Source organism: Prionailurus viverrinus, unplaced genomic scaffold (assembly GCF_022837055.1).
Source record: "Prionailurus viverrinus isolate Anna unplaced genomic scaffold, UM_Priviv_1.0 scaffold_83, whole genome shotgun sequence".
NCBI classification, from domain to species: Eukaryota; Metazoa; Chordata; class Mammalia; order Carnivora; family Felidae; genus Prionailurus; species Prionailurus viverrinus.
In genome coordinates this window covers 154,924-176,150 of record NW_025927645.1, presented here as the reverse complement: position 1 = coordinate 176,150, position 21,227 = coordinate 154,924, and the positions used below count along the sequence as shown (strand labels likewise).

General features: G+C 36.5%; 1 pseudogene; it reads left to right on the top strand.

The window, feature by feature from the left end:
• Positions 1 to 20,436: 20,436 nt before the first annotated feature.
• Positions 20,437 to 21,016, top strand: LOC125159892 (AP-3 complex subunit sigma-1-like; annotated as a pseudogene).
• Positions 21,017 to 21,227: the final 211 nt, after the last annotated feature.

Here is a 21,227-nt window from a genome sequence, read left to right as displayed (position 1 = left end):
TAGGAAGTGCGGAGACATGGTTTAGTTGAGAAACCTATCATGGGTGCTGCAAAGGAGAGAGAACCATGTTCACAAAGAAGGGTGAGAGAATGAGGAACACACATGGCAATACACAAGGAGAATGTTTTCCCATAGTCATCGGCTAGGAAAATGAGGGGGGCTGAATTGTGTGAGTTCTTGTAAGCAGCAAGGCCTAAAGCCTGGAAACAGTCCTACAGAATGTGAAAAGGTATTTGCAAATGACATATCCAATAAAGGACTAGTATCCAAAATATGTAAAGAGCTTAAAAAACTAAACACCCCAAAACAAATAACCCAATTAATAATAAGCAAAAGACATGAAGAGACATTTCTACAAAGAAGATATACAGATGGCAAACAGACACAAGATGCTCAACACCCCTTATCATCAGGAAAAAGTAAACCCAAACTATAACGAGATATCACTTCATACCTGTCAGAATGACTAAAATCAACAACATAAGTAACAACAGATGTTGGGGAAGATGTGGAGAATGGGGAACCCTCTTGCAATGTGGTGGGAATGCAAAATGTTACAGCACTGTGGTAAATAATATGGAGGTTCCTCAAAAAGTTAAAGATAGAACTACCCTACAGTCTAGTAACTTCACTACATGGAATTTACCCAAAGAATACAAACATACTAATTCAAAGGTATACATGCACTCCAAAGCTTATAGCATTATGTACAATAGGCCAAATTATGGAAAGAGCCCAAATGAAGAGCAAAGAATATGTGATTATATATATTTATATATTAGTTATTATAATTATTCTATATATTAGTTATATATAATATATAGAATTATATTATTATATAATTAGTTATATAATAATATAATTAATAATTTTATAGTTTATATGTATATATAACTTGCCACTTCCAAGGACATGGATGGAACTAGAGAGTATTATGCTAAGCAAAATAAGTCAGTCAGAGAAAGACAAATACCATACAATTTCACTCATATGTGTTTAAGAAACTAAACAAATGAGCAAGGGGACCAAAAAAAGAGAGAGGGAAACCAAGAAATAGACTCTTAACTTTAGAGAACAAACTGATGGTTACCAAAGGGAAGTGGGTGGGGGGATGGGTTAAATAAGTGATGGGGATTAAGGAGTACACTTGTGATGATCACAGTGTTGTATGGAAGTGTTTAATCACTATATTATATACCTGAAACTAATATTACACTGTATGTTAACTAACTGGAATTTAGATATAAACTTACAAAAAAATAAAGTCTACTCTGTCTGATATCAGTATTGCTACTTTGGCTCTTTTTTTTTTTTTTATATCCATTTGCATGAAAGATATAACTCCTCCCCTCACTTTCAATCTGCAGGTGTCTTTAGGTCAGAAATGAATCTTTTGTAGGCAGCATATAGATGGGTCTTGTGTTTTTATCCATTCTGTCTGTCACCTTATGTCCTTTTTTAAAAAAGTGTTGTTTTGTTATTTTTTAAGTTTATTTATTTATTTTGAGAGAGAGAGAGACAGAGAGAGACAGAGAGAGAGAGCAAGGGAGGGGCAGAGAGAGAGAGGGAGAGAGAGAGAATTCCAAGCATGCTCCATACTGCCAACACAAGGCAGATGTGGGGTTGAATCCACGAACTGTGAGATCGTGATCTGAGCCGAAACCAAGAGCTGGACTCTTAACCAATTGAGCCACCCAGGTGCCCCACCCTATGTCCTTTGATTGAAGGATTTAGTTTATTTACATTTGGAATAGTTAATTTTTTAAAGCTTATTTATTTATTTTGAGAGAGAGTGCTCAAGAGAGTGGGGGAAGGACAGAGGGAGAGGAGAGAGAGAATCCCAAGTAGGCTCTGCGCTGTCAGCACAGAGCCCAACAACTGATGAACAGTGACATCATGACCTGAGGTGAAATCAAGAGTCTGATGCTTAACCAATTGAGTCAACAAGGTGCTTCTGAAAGTAACTATTTAATTTCATTTCAGTTTTATTTTTAATGTGGTTGTTTCTGAGGGTTTTTTCTGTTCTCTTCTCTGTTCTTTCATGGTTTGCTGATTTTCATTAGTGATACATTTGGATTTCATTCTCTTTTTCTTTGCAAGTTTACTAGTAGCTTTTAGTATACAGTTATCATTAGGTTTGTATATAACCTCTTCTGCATATGGCAGTATACATTAAGTTGATGGTCTTTTAAGTTTGCTGGTTAATGTGATTGATGTAAATCCCTGTCAAAAATACTGATAATGTTGTTTTAATAAAAATAGCTATGTGACCTGACTTATCAAGTTTAAATATAACACAAGAATGCAATTTTATTTTACTTGAGTGTGTTCTTCCTAAGCTTATATGGATTTACCGATTAGATAAACTGGCACCATATCAGATGTTTCAGATTACTTATGTAACTGTGCATTTATACAAAATTTACTCATCATTCTGACACATTTTATTCAACAGTAATTATGATTTATAATGTGTCAGCTTATATATATGTAATTTAAATTGTAGATAGCCAACATACAGTACAATATTGGTTTCAGGAGTAGAATTCAGTGGTTCTTCACTTACATACAACAATACAACACCCAGTGTTCATCACAAGTGCCCTCCTCAATACCTATTAGCCATCTAGCCCAAATCTCATCCACTTCCTTCCATCAATTCATTTTATTCTCTATTATTAAGAGTTGCTTGTGGTTTGTCTCCCTCTGCTCATTTTCCCCCATCCCATATATTCCTCTGTTTTGTTTCTTAAATTCCACACATGAATGAAATCATATGGTATTTGTCTTTCATTGTTTGACTTATGTGGCTTAGCATAATACCTTCTAGCTCCATCCATGTTCATGAAAATGTCAAGATTTCATTCTTTTTGAAGGCTGACTAATACTCCATTGTATATGTATGCCATATCTTCTTTATACATTCATCAGTAATTGGATATTTGGGCTCTCTCCATAGTTTGACTATTGTTGATGCTAGTGCTATAAACATTAGGGTGTGTGTATCCCTTCAAATCTGTGTTTTTGTATCCATTGAGTAAATACCTAATAGTTCAATTGTTGGATTGTAGGGTACCTCTAATTTTAGTTTTTGAGAAATCTCCATACTATTCTCCAGAGTGACTGCACCAGTTTGCATTCCCACAAACAGTGCAAGAGTGTTCCCCTTTCTCTACATCCATGTCAACACCTGTTATTTCTCGTGTTGTTAATTTTAGTCATTCTTACAGGTGTGAGGTGGTATCTCATCATGATTTTGATTTGTAATTCCCTGGTGATGAGTGCTTTTGAGCATCTGTTCATGTGTCTGTTAGCCATCTGGATGTCTTCTTTGAAAAATTGTGTATTCATGTCTTCTTCCCATTTCTTAAATGGGTTATTTGTTTTTTGGGTGTTGAGTTTAATAACTCATTTATAGATTTTTGGATACTAACCCTTTATCAGATATGTCCTTTGCAAATATCTTCTCCCATTCCATAGGCTACCTTTTAGTTTTGTTGATTGTTTCCTTCACTGTGCAGAAGCTTTTTGTCTTGATGAGGTCCCAATAGTTCATGTTTGCTTTTGTTTCCCTTGTCTTCAGCAATGGGTGTAGTAATAGGTTGCTTCAGCTGAGGTCAAAGAGGTTGCTGCCTGTATTCTCCTATGTGATGTTGATGGTTTCCTGTCTCACATTGAGGCCTTTCCTCCATTTTGAATTTACTTTTGTGTATGATGTAAGAAAGGGGTTCACTTTAATTTTTCTGCATGTTGCCATCCAGTTTTCCAAGCACAAATTGTTGAAGAGACTGCTTTTTCACATTGGATATTCTTTCCAACTTTGTCAAAGATGAGTTGAGCATAGAGTTGGTGGTTCATTTCTGGGTTTTATATTCTGTTCCATTGATCTCTGTGTCTGTTTTTGTGCCAGGACCATACTGTGTTTATGATCACGGTTTTGTAATTTAGCTTGAAATATGGAACCGTGATACCTCAAGTCTTGTTTTTCTTTCTCAGGGTTACTTTGCTTATTTGGGGTCTTTTTTTGGTTCCAAATAAATGTTAGGATTTACTGTTCTAGCTCTGCAAAAAATGCTGGTGGTATTTTGATAAAGATTCCAATAAATATGTAGATTCCTTTGGGTAATAGAGACATTTTAAAACCGTTTGTTCTTCCAATCTATGAGCATGGAATGCTTCTCTATTTCTTTGTGTCCTTTTTAATTTCTTTCATAGGTATTCTATAGTTTTCAGAGTACAGATCTTTTACCTATTTAGTTAGTTTTGTTCCTAGATATCTTTTTTGTTTTGGTGCAATTGCAAATGGGAATTATTCCTTGATTTCTTTTTCTGCCATTTAGTTATTGGTGTATAGAAATGCAACAGATTTCTGTACATTGATTTTATATCCTGCAACTTTGCTAAATCAATGTATTAGTTGTAGCAATTTTTAGTAGTCTTTTGTGTTTTCTACATAGAGTATCATACTGTCTGCAAATAGTGAAAGTTTGACTTCGTCCTTGCTGATTTGGATGCCTTTTATTTCTTTTTGTTGTCTGACTACGGAGGCTAGGGATTCTAGTATTACGTTAAATAGTAATGGTGAGAGTGGGCATCCTTGTCTTCTTCCTGACCATAGGAGAAATGCTCAGCTTTTCCCCATTGAGGATGATATTAGCTGTGTGTCTTTTGTACATTGCCTTTATGATGTTGAGGTATGTTCCATCTGTCCGTAAATTATTTGGTGTTTTGTCATCAAAAATGGATGCTGTATTTTGTCAAATGGTTTTTCTGTGTCTGTTGACAGGATCATTTGGTTCTTACCCTTTTTTAAGTTAATGTGATGCATCACATTAATTTATTTGCAATAATGATTTGATTGATTGATTGATTGATTTGCAAATATTGAACCTACTCTGCAACCAGGAATAAATCCCACTTGATCATGGTGAATAATTCTTTTAATGCACCATTGAATTTGATTTGCTAGTATTTTATTGAAAATTTTTGCATCCATATTCATCAAGTATATTGGCCTGTAGTCCACCTTTTTAGTGGAATCTTTGGGTTTGGAATCAAGGTAATAGTGGCTTCATTGAATGAGTTTGGATGTTTACCTTCCATTTATATTTTTTTGGAACAGTTTAAGAATGTGTATTAACTCTCCTTTAAATGTCTGGTAGAATTCCCCCTGGGAAGCCATCTGGCCCAGGACTCTTATTCATTGGGAGATTTTTGATTACTGATTCAATTTCTTTGCTGGTTATGAGTCTGTTCATATTTTATAGTTCTTTCTGTTTCAGTTTTGGCAGTCTGTACGTTCCTAGGAATTTGTCTACTTTTTCCAGATTGCCCAGTTTTTTGGAAGATGATTTTTCTTAGTATTCTCTTATAATTGTGTTTCTGTGGTGTTGGATGTGATCTTTCCTCTTTCATTCATAATTTTATCTATTTGTGTCCTTTCTCTTTACTGTTTTGATAAGTCTGACTAGGGTTTTATCAATTTTATTATTTCTTTCAAAGAACCTCCTCTTCATTTTGTTGATCTGTTCTGCTCTGTTTTGTTGTTGTTTCTGTATTGTTTATTTCTCCTCTAATATTTATTATTTCCCTTCTTCTGCTGACTATAGGCTTTATTTGCTATTCCTTTTCTAGCATCTTAGGTGTAAGTTTAAGTTGTAAATTTGGGACTTTTCTTGGTTCTTGCTATAGGGATGGATTGCAATATACTTCCCTCTTAAGACCACCTTTGCTACATCCCAAAGGTTTTGGACTGTAGTGTTTTCAATTTCATTTGCTTCCATGTATTTTTTAATTTCTTCTTTAATTTCCATGGTTAACCCATTCATTCTTTAGTAGAATGTTCTTTAAACTCCATGTATTTGACAGCTTTCTAAAATTTTTCTTGTGGTTAACTTCAAGTTTCATAGCATTGTGGTCTAAAAATATGCATGGCACGATCTCATTTTTTTTTTTTTTTTGCACTTGTTGAGGCCTGATCTGTGACTCAGTATGTAATCTATTCTGGAGAATGTTCCATGTGCATTCAAGAAGAATGTGTATTCTGCTGCTTTGAGATGAAATACTCTGCATGTGTCTATTAAGTCTCTCTAGTCCAGTGTGTCATTCAAAGCCATTAGGCTCTTGTTTATTTTCTGCTTAGATTACCTGCCCATTGATGTAAGTGGGGTGTTAAAGTCCTCTACTATTATTGTATTATTATGAATGAGTTTCTTTATGTTTGTTATGAATTAATTTATATATTTGGCTGCTTTCAAATTGAGAGCATATATATTTACAATTGTTAGATCTTCTTTCCAGATAGACCCCTTAATTATGATATAATGCACTTCCTCATCTCTTGTTACAATATTTGCTTTAAAATCTAGTTTGTCTGATGTAAGAATGGCTATTCTGGCTTTCTTTTGACATATATTAGCATGATAGAGTCTTCTCCATCCCTTGACTTTTAATCTATAGCTCTCTTTAGGTCTAAAATGAGTCTCTTGTAGGCATCATATAGATGGGTCTCAGATTTTTATCCATTATGACACCTTATGTCTTTTGATTGGAGCATTTAGTCCATTTTCATTCAGAGTGATAACTGAAAGATATAAATTCAGTGTCATTGTGTTACCTGTAGAGTTTCTGTTTGTCATGATATTCTCTGGTCCTTTCTAATCTTTCTTGCTTTGGTCTTTTTTTTTCTCCACTCAAAAAGTCCCCCTTAAAATTTCTTGCAGGGCTGATTTATTGTTCAGCAACTCCTAATTTTTTGTTTGTCTGGTAATCTCTATCTCTTCACCTCTGAATGACAGCCTTGCTGAATAAAGAATTTGTGGCTGTGTATTTTCCCATCTAGCACTTTGAATATTTCCTGCCACCCCTTTCTGGCAAGCCATGTTTGGGTAGACAGATCTGCTGCCAACTTGATCTGTCTTCCCATGTAGGTTAAGGACTTTTTTTTTCCCTTGCTGCTTTTAGGATTCTTTCCTTGTCTGTGTGTTTTGTGACTATAGACAAGGCCTATAGTATGCCTTGGCGATGATTGGCTTTTGTTGAATTTAATGGAAGTTCTCTGTGGTTCTTGGATTTGATGTCTGTGTCCTACCCCAGATTAGGGAAGTTTTCAGCTATAATTTGTTCAAATAAACCTTCTGCCTCCTTTCTCTCTCTTAATCTTCTGGGGCTCCTGTGATATATTTGTATCAGTTGTAATGTGTTTTAATAAGTCACTGAGTTACCTAAGTGTGCTTCATGGTCCGTGACCTTTCTTTCCCTCTTCTTTTCAGCTTTATTTTTTTCTGCAATTTTGTCTTCTATATCCCTAATTTGCTCCTCTGCTTCGTCCATCCTCATTTTTGTGGCTTCCATTTGGGATTGCATCTGAGTTATCACATTTTTAACTTTGGCCTGACTAGATTTTAACTCATTTATCTCTTCAGTAAGAGATCCTCTAGTGTCTTCTCTGTCTTGGTTTTTAAGCTCAGCTAATGTCCTTATGATTGCCGTTTTAAATTCTAGTTTATTTTTTATAAGTCTTTATATTTTGGTTATTAACCCTTTATCATATATATCATTTGCAGATATATTCTCCCATGCCAAATATTAACTTTTAGTTTTGTTGACTGTTTCATTTGCTGTGCAGAAAGTTTTTGTCTTTTTTTAAATTTGACAATATTTTATTTATTTATTTATACATTTATTTATTTATTTATTATTTATTTAAATTCAAGTTAGTTAACATGCAATGTAGTATTGATTAAGAGACTAGAACTCAGTGATTCATCACTTACATATAACATCCAGTGCTCATCCCAACACGTGCCCTCCTCCTTAATGCCCATCACCCATTTAGTCCATCCCCCCCACCTCCCCTCCAGTAACCTTCAGTTTACTCTCTGTATTTAAGGGTCTCTTATGGTTTGCCTCCTTCTCTGTTTTTAATCTTATTTTTCTTTCCCTTCTGCTATGTTCATCTGTAGTGTTTCTTAAATTCCACATGAGTGAAATTTTGTATTTGTTTTTCTCTGGCTCACTTATTTCTCTTAGCATAATACAGTTTAGTTACACAACTGATGAGTGGATAAAGAAAAAAATACACACACACACACACACACACATACATATGCACACACATACATACATACAGTGGAATACTACTTGGTGGTGATCAAAAAGAATGAAATCTTGTCATTTGCAGAAGTTTTAATCTTAATGAAGTCCCAATAGTTTAGTTTTGCTTTTGTTTCCCTTGCCTGAAGAGACATATATAGTAAGGAGTTGCTATAGCTGATGTCAAAAAGGTTACTGCCTGTGTTTTCCTCTTAGGATTTTAATAGTTTCCTATCTCACATTTAGATCTTTCATCCATTTTGGATTTGTGGTGTAAGAAAGTTGTCCAGGTTCATTCTTTTACATGTTACTATCTAGTTTTCCCAACGTCATTTGTTGAAGAAACTATCTTTTTTCCATTGGGTATTCTTTCCTGCTTTGTCGAAGATTAGTTAACCATAGACTTGTGGGTTCATTTCTGGATTTCCTGTTCTGTTGCATTGATATATGTGTCTGTTTTTGTGCCAATACCATGCTTTCTGGATGATTACAGCTTTGTAATGTAGCTTGAAGTGTTTAATTGTGATTCCTCCAGCTTTGGTTTTCCTTTTGAAGATTCCCTGGTCTATTCAGTGCCTTTTGTGGTTCCATACAAATTTTAGAATTGTTTGTTCTATCTCTGTAGAAAAAATGGTGGTACTTTGATAAGGATTGCATTAAATCTGTAGACTGGGAACTTTAGACATTTTAACAATATTTATTCATCCAATCCATGAGCATGGAATGATTTTCCATTTCTTTGTATCATCTTTAGTTTCTTTCAACAGTGATTTTCAGATTACAGACCTTTTACCATTTTGGTTATGTTTATTCCTAGTTATCTTATGGGTTTTGGCCCGGTTGTAAATGGGATCGCTTACCTGATTTTTTTTTTTTCTGCTGCTTCATTATTGGTGTATAAAAATGCAACAGGTTTCTGTACATTGATTTTGTATCCTACCAATTTACTGAATTTGTGTATCAGTTCTAGCAAGATTTTGGTGGAGTCTTTTGGGTTTTCTACATAGAGTACCATGTCATCTGTAAATAGTAAAAGTTAGAGTTCTTTATTGCTGATTTGGATGCTTTTAATTTCTTTTTGTTGTCTGAGTGCTGAGGCTGGGTCTTATATTACTACGTTAAACAATTGTGGTGAGAATGCACATCCCTGTCTTGTTCCTGACTCTAGAGAAAGAGCTCTCAGATTTTGCCCATTGAGGATGATATTAACTGTGTGTTCTTTGTATATGGCCTTTAAAATCTTGAAGTATGTTCCCTCTATCCCTACTGTGTTGAGAGTTTGTATCATGAATGGATGTCGTACTTTGTCCAATGCTTTTTCTGCATCCTATATGTCCATTGCTTTTTCTGGATCCTATAATATCCTCCATATGCAGATGTGATCTGCATCCTATATGTCCAATGCTTTTTCTGGATCCTATATGATCCTCTACTGAGAGGATCATAAAGTTATTATCCATTCTTTTACTAATGTGATGTACCACTTGATTCATTTATGAATACTGAACCATTCTTGTAGTCCAGGAATAATGCTTACTTGATCATGGTGTATGATTCTTTTAATGTACTGTTGGATTTGATTTGCTAGTATTTTGTTGAGAATTTTGCATCCATGTTCATCAGGGATACTGCCCTTTAGTTGTTTTGTTTGTTTGTTAGTTTGCTTGTTTGTTTGGTTTAGTAGACTCTTTGTCAGGGTTGAGAATCAGGGTAATGCTGGCCTCATGAAATGAGTTGGGAAGTTTTACTTCCTTTTCTATTTTTTTGAGTAATTTGAGAGAAATAGGTATTAGCTATTCTTTAAATGTTTGATAGAATTCTCATTGAAGCCATTAGGCATGAATTTTAGTTTGTTGGAAGATTTTTGATTACTGATTCAATTTTCTGGCTGATTATTGATCTGGTCAAGTATTCTATTCCTGTTTTGGTTTTGGTAGTTCACATGGTTCTAGGAATTTATACTTTTCTTCCATATTGTCTGATTTGGTGGCCTATAAGTTTTTCATAATATTGCCTTGTAAATTGTATTTCTGTGATGTTGCTTGTTATTTCTCCTCTTTCATTTGTGATTTTATTTATTTGGTTCATTTCTTTTCTTTTTATAAGTCTGAGTAGGGGGTTATCAATTGTAATAATATTTTCAAAAAACCAGCTCCTAACTTCATTAACCTACTGTTTTTTTTTCTTTAGTTTCTATACCATTTATTTCTGCTCTCATTTTTTATTTCCCTTTTTCTGATGGCTTTATGCTTCATTTGTAGTTATTTTTCTAGCTCCTTTAAGAGTAAGGTTAAGTTGTTTATTTGAGATGTTTCTTCCTTCTTGGGGTAGGCCTATATTGCCCTATACTTCCCTCTTATCACTACTTTTGCTACATCCCAATTGCTTTGGACCATTTTCCCCCCATTTTTATTTGTTTACATGTATATTTGTATTTCTTCTTTAATTTACTACTTGACTCATTTATTGCTAGTAGAATGTTGTTTGCCTTCCATATAATTGTGGATGTTCCAAATTTTTTTTCTTGTGTTTGTCTTCAACTTTCATAGCATTGTGGTAAGAAAAGATTCATGGTATGATCTCAGTCTTTTTGTACTTCTTCAGTTCTGATTTGTGACCTAGTATGTGAGCTGCTCTGGAAAATATACCATGTGCACTTGAGAAGAATACACACGTATTCTGTTGCCTTGGGATGCAATGTTCTGAATATATCTGTGAAGTTCATCTGGTGCAGGGTGCCATTCAAAGTCATTGTTTCTTTGTTGATTTACTGCTTAGATGATGTGTCCATTTATGTGAAGGGGTGTTAAACTCCCCTGCTATTACTGTATTATTATTAACGACTCCCATTATGTTTGTTATTACTTATTTTATATATTTAGTTTTTCTAAGTTGGGGGCATAAATATTTACAATTATTAGATCTTCCTGTTAGATAGTCCCCTTTGTTATAATATAGTGCCCTTTTTCATCTGCTGTTAGTTTTAGGTTTATAATCTAGTTTGTCTTTTATAAGTACTAGTATTTTGTTCTTTCTTTTAATGTCCATTTACATGGACAGATGGTTCTACATCCCCTCACTTTCAACCAGCAGGTGTGTTTTGTACTAAAATGACACTTTTGTAGGCAATACATAGATACATCTTGTTTTTTATTTCATCCATTCGTATACCTTATGTATTTTGATGGAATGTTTTGTCCATTTACATTCAGAGTAATTATTGATAGTTATGTATTTATTTTTATTTTTAATATGAAATTTGTTGTCAAATTGGTTTCCATACAAAACCCACAGCTCATCCCAACAGGGGCCCACCTCAGTACCCATCACCCACCCTCCCCTCCCTCCCAACCCCATCAATTTTTAGTTTGTTCTCCATTTTTAAGAGTCTCTTATGTTTTGGCCCCCTCCATCTCTAATCCTTTTTTGTCCTTCCCTTCCCCCATGGACTTCTGTTAAGTTTCTCAGGATCCACATAAGAGTGAACACATATGATATCTGTATTTCTCTGTATGACATATTTCACTTAGCATAACCCTCTCCGGTTCCATCCACGTTGCTACAAAAGGCCATATTTCATTCTTTATCATTGCCATGTAGTATTCCATTGTATATATAAGCCACAATTTATTTATCCATTCATCAGTTGATGGACATTTAGGCTCTTTCCATAATTTGGCTATTGTTGAAAGTGCTGCTATAAACATTGGGGTACAAGCGCCCCTATGCATCAGTACTCCTGTATCCCTTGGGTAAAATCCTAGCAGTGCTATTGCTGGGTCATAGGGTAGATCTATTTTTAATTTTTTGAAGAACCTCCACACTGTTTTCCAGAGTGGCTGCACCAGTTTGCATTCCTACCAACAGTGCAAGAGGGTTCCCGTTTCTCCACATCCTCACCAGCATCTATAGTCTCCTGATTTGTTCATTTTAGCCACTTTGACTGGCGTGAGGTAATATCTGAGTGTGGTTTTGATTTGTATTTCCCTGATGAGGAGCGACGTTGAGCATCTTCTCATGTGCCTGTTGTCCATCTGGAAGTCTTCTTTAGAGAAGTGTCTATTCATGATTTCTAACCATTTCTTCACTGGATTATTTGTTTTTCAGATGTGGAGTTTGGTGAGCTCTTTATAGATTTTGGATACTGGCCCTTTGTCCGATATGTCATTTGCAAATATCTTTTCTCATTCCCTTGGTTGCCTTTTAGTTTTGTTGGTTGTTTCCTTTGCTGTGCAGAAGCTTTTGATCTTCATGAGGTCCCAATAGTTCATTTTTGCTTTTAATTCCCTTGCCATTGGGGATGTGTCAAGTAAGAAATTGGTGCGGCTGAGGTCAGAGAGGTGTTTTCCTGCTTTCTCCTCTAGGGTTTTGATGGTTTCCGGTCTCACATTCAGGTCCTTTATCCATTTTGAGTTTGTTTTTGTGAATGGTGTCAGAAAGTGGTCTAGTTTCATTCTTATTCATGTTGTTGTCCAGCTCTCCCAGCACCATTTGTTAACGAGACTGTCATTTTTCCATTGGATATTCTTTTCTGCTTTGTCAAAGATTCGTTGGCCATACATTTTGGGTCCAATTCTGGAGTCTCTATTCTATTCCATCGGTCTATGTGTCTGTTTTCATGTCAATACCATGCTGTCTTGATGATTACAGCTTTGTAGTAGAGGCTAAAGTCTGGGATTGTGATGCCTCCCACTTTGGTCTTCTTCTTCAAAATTACTTTGGCTATTCGGGGTCTTTTGTGGTTCCATACAAATTTTAGGATTGCTTGTTCTAGCTTCAAGAAGAATGCTGGTGCAGTTTTGATTGGGATTGCATTGAATGTGTAGATAGCTTTGGGGAGTATTGACATTTTGACAATATTTATTCTTCCAATCCATGAGCACGGAATGTTTTTCCATTTTTTTTATATCTTCTTCAATTTCCTTCATAGGCTTTCTATACTTTTCAGCATACAGATCTTTTACATCTTTGGTTAGGTTTATTCCTAAGTATTTTAGGCTTCTTGGTGCAATTGTGAATGGGATCAGTTTCTTTATTTGTGTTTCTGTTGCTTCATTATTAGTGTATAAGTATGCAACTGATTTCTGTACATTGATTTTGTATCCTGTGACTTTTCTGAATTCATGTATCAGTTATAGCAGATTTTGGTGGAATCTTATCGGGTTTTCCACGTATAATATCCTGTCATCTGCAAAAAGTGAAAGCTTGACTTCATCTTTGCCAATTTTGATGCCTTTGATTTCCTTTTGTTGTCTGATTGCTGATGCTAGAACTTCCAACACTATGTGAAACAACAGCGGTGAGAGTGGACATCCCTGTCGTGTTCCTGATCTCAGGGAGAAACCTCTGTTTTTCCCCAATGAGGATGATATTAGCTGTGGGCTTTTCATAAATGGCTTTTATGATGTTTAAGTATGTTCCTTCTATATCGACTTTCTTGAGGGTTTTTATTAAGAAACGATGCTGAATTTTGTCAAATGCTTTTTCTGCATCAATTGACAGGATCATAGGGTTCTTATCTTTTGTTTTATTAATGTAATGTATCACGTTGATTGATTTGTGAATGTGATCCAACCCTGCATCACAGGACTGAATCCCACTGGATCGTGGTGTATAATTCTTTTTATATGCTGTTGACTTCGATTTGTTAGTATCTTATTGAGAAGTTTTGCATCCACATTCATCAGGGATATTGGCCTATAGTTCTCTTTTTTTGCTGGGTCTCTGTCTGGTTTAGGAATCAAAGTAATGCTGTCTTCATAGAATGAGTCTGGAAGTTTTCCTTCCCTTTCTATTTCTTGGAATAGCTTGAGAAGGATAGGTATTATCTCTGTAAGTGTCTGGTAGAATTCCCCTGGGAAGCCATCTGGCCCTGGACTCTTATTTGTTGGGAGATTTTTGATAACATATTCAATTTATTCGCTTGTTATGGGTGTGTTCAAGTTTTCTATTTCTTCCTGTTTAAGTTTTGGAAGTGTTTGGGTGTTTAGGAATTTGTCCATTTCTTCCAGGTTGTCCAGTTTGTTGGCATATAATTTTCCATAGTATTCCTTGATAATTGCTTGTATTTCTGAGGGGATAGTTGTTATAATTCCACTTTCATTCGTGATTTTATCTATTTGGGTCATCTCCCTTTTCTTTTTGAGAAGCCTGGCTAGAGGTTTAACAATTTTGTTTATTTTTTTCAAAAAACCGATTCTTGGTTTCATTGGTCTGCTCTACAGTTTTTTCAATTCTATATGGTTTATTTCTGCTGTGATCTTTATTATTTCCCTTCTTCTGCTGAGTTTGGGGTGTCTTTCCTGTTCTGCTTCTATTTCCTTTAGGTGTTCTGTTAGAGTTTGTATTTGGGATTTTTCTCGTCTCTGGAGATAGCCCTGGATTGCAATGTATTTTCCTCTCGGGACTGCCTTCGTTGCATCCCAAAGCATTTGAATTGTTGTCTTTTCATTTTCATTTGTTTCCATATATTTTTAAATTTTTTTTTCAACGTTTATTTATTTTTGGGACAGAGAGAGACAGAGTATGAACCGGGGAGGGGCAGAGAGAGAGGGAGACACAGAATCGGAAACAGGCTCCAGGCTCTGAGCCATCAACCCAGAGCCTGATGCGGGGCTCGAACTCCCGGACCGCGAGATCGTGACCTGGCTGAAGTCGGACGCTTAACCGACTGCGCCACCCAGGCGCCCCTGTTTCCATATATTTTTAAATTTCTTCTCTAATTGCCTGTTTGACCCATTCCTTCCTTAGTAGGGTGTTCTTTAACCTCCATGCTTTTGGAGGTTTTCCAGACTTTTTCCTGTGGTTGATTTCAAACTTCATAGCATTGTGGTCTGAAAGTACGCATGGTATGATCTCAATTCTTGTATACTTATGAAGGGCTGTTTTGTGACCAAGTTTGTGATTTATCTTGGAGAATGTTCCATGTGCACACGAGAAGAAAGTATATACTCTGTTGCTTTGGGATGCAGAGTTCTAAATATATCTGTCAAGTCCATCTGATCCAGTGTATCATTCAGGGCCCTTGTTTCTTTATTGATCCTGTCTAGATGATCTATCCATTGTCGTAAGTGGAGTATTAAAGTCCCCTGCAATTACCACATTCTTGTCAATAGGGTTGCTTACGTTTGTGATTAATTTTTTTATATATTTGGGGGCTCGCGTTTTCGGTGCATAGACATTTATAATTGTTAGCGCTACCTGATGGATAGTCCCTGTAATTATTATATAATGCCCTTCTTCATCTCTTGTTACAGTCTTTAATTTAAAGTCTACTTTCTTTGATATAAGTATGGCTACTACAGCTTTCTTTTGATTTCCAGTAGCATGATAGATAATTCTGCATGCCCTCACTTTCACTCCGAAGGTGTTCTCAGGTCTAAAATGAGTCTCTTGTAGACAGCAAATAGATGTGTCTTGTTTTTTATTTTCTTTATCCATTCTGATACCCTATGTCTTTTGGTTGGAGCATTTAGTCCATTTACATTCGGTGTTATTTTTGAAAGATATGGGTTTAGAGTCATTGTGATGTCTGTGGGCTCCATGCTTGTAGTGATGTCTCTGATCCTTTGTGGTCTTTGCAACATTCCACCTACAGAATCCCCCTTAAGATCTCTTGTAGGGCTGGTTTAGTGATGATGAATTCCTTCAGTGTTTGTTTGTTTGGGAGGACCTTTGTCTCTCCTTCTACTCTAAATGACAGACTTGGTGGATAAAGGATTCTCAGCTGCATAATTTTTTCTGTTCATCACATTGAAGATTTCCTGCCATTCCTTTCTGGCCTGCTAAGTTTCAGTAGATAGATCCGTCACTAGTCTTATCGGTCTCCCTTTATATGTTAGAGCATGTTTATCCCTAGCTGCTTTCAGAATTTTCTCTTTATCCTTGTCTTTTGCTAGTTTCACTATGATATGTCGTGCAGAAGATCGATTTAACTTACGTCTGAAGGGAGTTCTTTGTGCTTTATGGATTTCAATGCCTGTTTCCTTCCCCAGATCAGGGAAGTTCTCAGCTCGGATTTGTTCATGTACACCTTCAGCCCCTTTCTCTCTCTCTTCATCTTCTGGAATTCCTATTATACAGATACTGTTTCGTTTGATTGCTTCACTTAGCTCTGTAATTCTCCCCTCAGACTCCTGGATTTTTTTTATCTCTCTTTTTCTCAGCTTCCTCTTTTCCCATAATTTTATCTTCTAATTCACGTATTCTCTTCTCTGCCTCTTCAATCCGTGCTATGGCCGCCTCCCTTTTATTTTCACCTCATTTATAGCATTTTTTAGCTGCTCATGACTATTTCTTAGTCCCTTGATCTCTGTAGCAATAGATTATCTTCTATCCTGTATGCCTTTTTCAAGCCCAGCGATTAATTTTATGACTATTATTCTAAATTCTTGTTTTGTTATATTGTTTAAATTGGTTTTGATCAGTTTGTTAGGTATCGCTACTTCCTGGAGTTTCTTTGAAGAAAGCCCTTCTGTTTTGTCATTTTGGTAGTCTCTGGGGTGGCACCAAACTGCAGGACATTTCCCCTATGCTGTCTGGAGTAATTTGTTATGGTGGGTGGACTGCAGTCAGACCTGATATTTGTCCCCAGCCCACCGCTGGGGCCACAGTCAGACTGGTGTGTACCTTATCTTCCCCTCTCCCAGGGGCAGCACTCACTGTGGAGTGGTGTGGCCCCTATCTGGGCCACTTGCACACTGGCAGGCTTGTGGTGCTTCTTTGATGGGATCTGGCATAATAGCCGGGGTGGGTTCAGAAGGTGCACAGGATCGGGAGGAGCAGGCTCAGCTCGCTTTGCTGTCAGTGGTCCCCTGGGAGAGGGGCCCTTTAGCAACAGGAGGGAGGCAGATCCGTTGGAGGGATGGATCCACATAGGCACAGCACTGAATCTCCTAATTTTTAATCTGAAATTTGGACTTTTCATTTTCGCAGTGACCCAGAAGAGCTCATTTGTGTTTTTAGATGTAATGCTTTGTGCTAAATTTTCTTAGTTCTTCTGAGTCTCTGCTATAGGTTTTACCGACCTAAGTAAGAAGTTTTGATAACTACTTTGCACTTAGGGACAGGAGCATGGGGTTAGGGCCTTCCTTTTTTAAATTTTTTTTGAAGTTATTTATTTTTGAGAGAGAGAGACAGAGAGAGACAGAGACAGAGTGTGAATCGGGGTGAGGCAGAGATCAAGAGAGACAGAATCTGAAGCAGGCTCCAGGCTCTGAGCCATCAGCACAGAGCCCGATGCGGGGCTCAAACCCACAAACTGCAAGATCATGACCTGTGCCGAAGTGATATGCTTAACCAACTGAGCCACCCAGGCACCCCAGGGCACTCCTTATATGACTATAAGAGCCATATGTCTTTTCCCATACCTACCAGTATCTTGGGAGAAACTTTTATTCTCACTTACAGCATAAGCTATAACTTACAGTAGAATCAGAGGAAAGATTCTTATCCTGTGACTGGTTGTGTGCCTCAACCAACCATTGGTTGCCATGCTATAGAGCTTCAATGGAAAGGCAATACATGGTATGAAATACTGACCCATCAGGTAGTCATGCATGTGTAGGAAGACAAATCACTATTTGAAAGGTCATCACTTGGTGATTGGAATTTAGGAAGCCACACTCCTAAAATAATATGGCTCACTAGAATTTTACAGAATACTTTTGCTGCTGTTGCCTATATCTCTTACACAGCAAACATCCTGATCTTCAGTATTATATGGAAAACCATCCATGGCATATATGTGGCATAGCCAAGGAGTTACTCTTTGGATAAAGAAACTTATAAATATGAACAGGGTAGAAAAGACATACCTCCAAACTATATCCAGTAACCACCTAAGAAAAAGGAGGTGGAGAGAAAGTGATGAATTTTATGTGTCAACTTGGAGCGTTTTTTTTTGGGGGGGGGGATGAGATTAACATTTAGGTTGGTGAACTTTGAGTAAGCATGTTATCCTCCATCATGTGGGTGGGCTGAATTCAATCAGTTGAAGGCCTGAATAAAACTACAACAATAAAACATACTTCCCAAGCAAGAGGGAATTCTCCAGCAGACTACCTTCAGACCTCATCTGCACCATCAGCTCTCCTGGTTCCCTGCTGGTCTTTGGACTGGAACTGAACTATCAGCTCTGCAGGATCTCTGTGTGTAAGTCTACATATTGCAATGCAACAGTGGACTTCCTGAGCGTGATGGCTGCAGACCCACACTACAGATTTGGACTTGCCACTCTTTATAATCATGTGAGCCAATACATTACAATAAAACTTTATATATATATATATATATATATATATATATATATACTATTGGTTGTGTTTATATAAGAATATTGAAGAAAATAAAAGAAAAAAAAGAAACAGAAAGGTTGGAAAGAAGGAAGGAACCTGCATACAAGTGAGGAATGACCAAGTATGAAACTCAATGAGAAAGAGTCTGCAATTGAACCAACTGAAAATCTTAAAATTACTGGAAGACTCTTTATGCTGAAAAGGTAAAATAAATATTATAACTAATGCAATAAATATGATGATTCACAGATCTATTTAAGGTTCTGATTTTAATTCTTTTGGATGAATATTCAGAATTGGGAATGATTCATTATATGGTTTTTCTATTTTTATTTTATTTTATTTTTTTAAGGACCCTCCATACTGTTTTCCATAGTGGCTGTACCAATTTACCTTCACACAAACAGTGAGCAGATGTTCCCTTTTCTCCACAACCTTGCCAATACTTACCTCTTGTCTTTTGATGACAGCAATCTTAACAGGTCTGAGATGATATATCATGGTGGATTTGATTTGCATTTCCCCAATGATTAGTGATGCTATGGGAACAGCCCAAATGTCTATGACATATTAATGGATGAAGATTATATAGATTTATGTATACATATAATCAGGTGTAAAGAAAAAGGAAATCCTACTATTTGCAACAGCGCAGATGGACCTGGAAGACATTATGCAAAGTAAAGCAATTCAGTCACAGAAGGGCAAACACTACATGATTTGACTTAAATGCGGTACCTTCCTTAAGTTAAACTTACGGAAGCAGAAAATAGATAGGTGGTTGTCAGAGAATGGGTGATGGGAAAATGGGGAGTTGTTATTCAATGTGAATAGTTAGTTATACAAGATGAATAAGCTGTAGAGATCTGTTCAACACAGCGCCTATAGATAATAATATGGTATTAAACACTTAAAATTCCTTAAGAGAGTAGACCTCATGTTAAGTTTCCTTACAGGGTGTGAGGGGGGAGGAAGCAAAGCGACACAAGGAAACTTTTGGAAATGATAGAATACTTATTGCCTTGATTGTGGTGATGGTATCACCAGTATATGCAGATGTCCAGACTAATGAAATTGTATACATTAAATATGCATGTTTTTTATATACCAATTATACCTCAAGCTGAGAAAAGATAAAGAGATGTTGCCTTTTTCACCAATTCAAATACTGTACAATATAGTTTCTAATCTACAAATACACTTTGAACAATATAGGTTCTAAATTAACCATAAATAGGGGCGCCTGGGTGGCTCAGTTGGTTAAGCGGCCGACTTCGGCTCAGGTCATGATCTCGCAGTCCGTGAGTTCGAGCCCTGCGCCGGGCTCCGTGCTGATAGCTCAGAGCCTGGAGCCTGCTTCCGATTCTGTCTCCCTCTCTCTCTGACCCTCCCCCGTTCATGCTCTGTCTCTCTCTGTCTCAAAAATAAAATAAACGTTTAAAAAAAATTAAAAAAAATTAACCATAAATATTGTTGAAAATGCATCAAATGGCAAATCTTTATGATATAAATCAATACTGATGGCTGATTACTGATTAATACTGAGGCTCAGATGACAGTTACACCTCAAGATCCAGCTAAAGATAAACAAAATAGTCCCTGTAATCTTTGGGAAATTCCTGAACATATAACAGAGGACATACAGGTATGCCACATTTTAACCACAGTAGCTATAGACTTGTGTAAATTCCCCATTGCCATAGTACTCATTGCTCTAATATCCCATAGTTGTCATGGATACCCCGCCTCAGTGAGTAATCATATTAAATTGAGTCTTTGTTACTTACAAATTGTCTTGGCAAAATGGGACTTCATGGACACCTTCCTCCAGTTAACATAAATAATATGTTCCATCGTATATTAAATGGAGTCTTAAATGATTGAAACTCATTATATAAAGCCTATTTAGAGAAAGGGGCTGCTATTCCCATGACTTCTCCATTTAACAACCAAATTTTGGAAGGAATACCATCAAGATCCTGAAGCAAGGCTTGTGTACCCACCCCTGCCCTGGCCCCCAGCACCCACCAAGTCGTCCAGCTCAGCCATGATCAAGGTGATCCTCAGCTTCAATAACTATGGGAAGCAGTGGCTTACCAAGTTCTACCGGCCCTACGGTGAAGATACACAGGAGCAAATCATCACGGACACATTCCATTTGGTATCTAAGAGCAATGAAAATGTTTGTAATTTCCTAGAAAGAGAATTGTTAATTGGAGGATCTGACAACAAACTGATTTATAGCTATTATGCAACATTATATGTTGTCTTCTGTGTGGATTTTTCAGAAGGTGAACTTGTCATTTTAGATCTAATTCAACTCTTTATGGAAACATTAGACAAATGTTTTGAAAATTTCTGTGAGCTGGATTTAAGTTTCATGTAGACAAGGTTCACAATATTCCTGCAGAAAGGGTGATGGGGGAGGGGTATTGGAGACCGACATGAATGAGACTGTTACACAGATTGATGCACAAAATAAACTGGAGAAATCTGTGGCTGGCTTAGTGGGAGCTACAGCCTGTACTGTATTAGCTGTGAAGAATATGAATCTTCCCGAGATCCCAAGAGATATTAACATTGATGACATCATTATAAAAGTGCCAAACCTGCCCTCTTTTAAATAAAAATAAATAAAATAAAATAAAATAAAAGGCCACTACCAGGTAAAATCCAGGGAGAAAAGTCATCTAAGTTTACCATGCAGTTGTTTACCAAAAATAGAGGAAGACAGTCTTGATTTAAGTCTGGGTACTGTATAGACGTTGTGGAAGTTCAATGTTGCTTTTCCTGCTCAGTGATTTTGAAGAAATTGAGTAGCTACAATGTGATATTTCT